We start from the raw sequence: 3037 nt of genomic DNA on the forward strand, positions 1-3037 counted from the left end.
CTGATGCTTCTAGGAATGTTGCGATAAATCAGATCTTGAAAATTGAAGTGGTGTTATCTGGAGGCCAAGTTCCTGGAGGACTTAATGTTATTTCTAAAAATTTTGATTAGATCGTCATTGAGAAATTTACACCAGTTTAATTATTGAAAATATGTTAAATTTATAAGTGAGATATATAATAGTCTTATGTATCTCTCTTAAAATCTATCTATAGTGATGTATTTCGACACAAAAGTTGTATAGTATAATGTATCTTTATACTTTTTATTCTACTGGTAGATTTATGTGTCAAGTTACGTAGTAATGCTTCACTGGTAAATAATCAATCAATAATCTAACTTATATATTGTAATGTATCTCATTGTAGTGTATGAATTATGTTATCCAAAATATATGTATCTCGGTTGAACTATTCTAGTTGAATATTCCAAGTGTTCTATTAAGAAGTATTATGAGTGTTGTACATATTGATTATCTATAAGAAGTATTGTGTTGTATAAGAATATGGTTATATCTATCATATATAAGTTGATTGCAAATATGCACATGTGTCAAATACATTAGATACATTTTGTCATCTTGTATCTCCGTGTACATTGTACATCTACTTTATGTATCTCTTGTTAGATAACTTCAGTGTAACATGTATAAGAGTCATGCATATTAGTACAGTAAGAGATACATATAAAATTATTATAATGTAGTATGTATCTTTTACATACTTTAAAAAATGTATCTCTTGTTATATGATTGTTAAATGTCAAGTCTAAAGATGTCAAATACATATTTCAATACATTAGATAAGTTTTGTCATCTTGTATCTTCGTGTAAATTATACATTTAATTTATATATCTCTGGTTAGATAACTTCAATGTAACATGTAATAAGAGGCATCATATTAGTACAGTAAGAGATATATATAAAATTGTTATAATGTAGTGTGCATCTCTTACAGAATTTAAAAAATGTATTTCTTCTTATACATATATGTATCTTTCATAATAATATGTATATTTTAATTGTTAGAGTCACATAAGGTGACGATGCCCTAACATGAAAAAACAACAAACATTTGTTTACTCAAACTTGTTGTGTATCTCTTATTAACACATGTATGTATCTCTACAATCACAACAGTATAACTATCAACAACAAATCCTTAAAGAACACTATTACATCCACAAGGTATTATGCATCTCTCAAACTTCTACCCAAAGTACTACAGTAAAACTATTTAAATAAGGACCATCAAAGACAAACGGACATACATCAATCACTCGTAAAGAAAAGAAAATTATGGTGTTAAATTACAAAAATCCCACATCATTCATTTCTTCATCATCATCGTCGTCGTCGTCGTCGTCGTCGTCCTCCCCCCATTGTATGAGTTCGAACCTTGGTGGTGGTTCCGTAAAAAACACTCCACAATGCCCACATCAATCGCAAGTCCCTTCGAAAATGTACATTCAGATTTTTTATCATTGTTCAATTTGTTCTACTTGAAATTTTCTCGATATAAAGAATGAAGCATCCCAACAATGATGCAGTTTGGTTGTGGGGGATATCTGTTGTTTGTGAAATATGGTTTGTTTTCTCTTAGATTCTTGATCAATTGCCCAAGCTTTGACCTATCAACCATGCTACTGATCTTGGTATCTTGAAAGACAAATTTGAAACACCTAACCCAGGCAATCCTACTGGAAGATTTGATATCCCTAATGTAGAAGAAAAAAATAAAAAGAGAAGAAGAATAAATCTCCAAATTAAATAGGGAGATGATATTTAAAAAAATTTGAATTAGTAACATAATGTCGTCTTTTAGGAGATTTTTTTAGTTAATCAGATGATTGGTTGAGTAAATTGTTGCTTTAATATTGTAGTTACCATTACATTCCTTAATTTAAGTTAATTAGTTAATTTTTAAGATGTATCATCAACTTTTATCACTTTTAACTTATATGTATCTTAAAAACACAAAATCAGAATTTTATGAGATTTTGAATAAAGTTGAGATAAGGTGTAAATATGGATAAACTTTTTAAGATTTATGTAAAACTTACTAAATAAAATGTGTTGTTGGTCTAGTGGAGTAGAGGGACTTGTAAAAGTTCCTCTTGATTGCGGGTTCAAATCCCCTTAGTTACTATTTGATTTTATTTTTATCTAATATGGGGAATCCATAAACCCTAAATCCTGAATTCGCCTCTACCACCATTATTACAAACCATTTTCATTATCACTAACAAATATAAATATTTTTTTTAATTAAAGAATAATATTACTGTATTGAATCAAATATTTTTTAAAATATTTATTTTTTATTTAAATTATATTTTTTATTATATATACAAATAAATAAATTTTGCGTATTCAGATATTGAAAAATAAATAATCTTAACCATTCAATTTTTAAATTAAAGATGATATCTTAATTATTCAAATATGCATCCAAATTTAAACGTCTAAATCTTAATAAAAATAAATGCAGCCTTAGTTTTTTCAAGTTGGGTTATAAATGGGGCACTATATTGTATGAATATTTGAGACAAATTATAAAGTAATATGATAAACTTGTTTATTTGGAAAAACACACGAATAAAGTAATACAATAAACTTGTTTATTTGGAAAAACACACGAATGCCCAAAAACCAAAAGATTTTTTTGGATATGGACTAAGGGTGTCAAACGGGCCGATTAAAACCGGCCCGAACCGGCCCAAATAATTAAACCGGTCCGGATTGACCCGACCCGATAAGCCCAAGGGCTTTAGGGGTCCCGGTCTCGGTACGATTGGGTTTTTGATTTGGGCCCGATTAACCCGGCCCGGACCCAACCCGATTTGGGCCCGTCGATTAACTAGCCCGGCCCGGCCGGTTAAGATTTTTTTTTGAAAATTCAGAATTTCACAAACTGAAATTAAAAACTTAGTTTTAATACATTATTAATTTACTATCAAGTATTATTAATTTATTATATTAAATAGCATATGTTTTATACTTTTATTTAAGGTAGTGTATATATTGAATGGTATATAT

This window comes from Capsicum annuum, unplaced genomic scaffold (genome assembly GCF_002878395.1).
Source record: "Capsicum annuum cultivar UCD-10X-F1 unplaced genomic scaffold, UCD10Xv1.1 ctg997, whole genome shotgun sequence".
In the NCBI taxonomy this organism is placed as follows: Eukaryota; Viridiplantae; Streptophyta; class Magnoliopsida; order Solanales; family Solanaceae; genus Capsicum; species Capsicum annuum.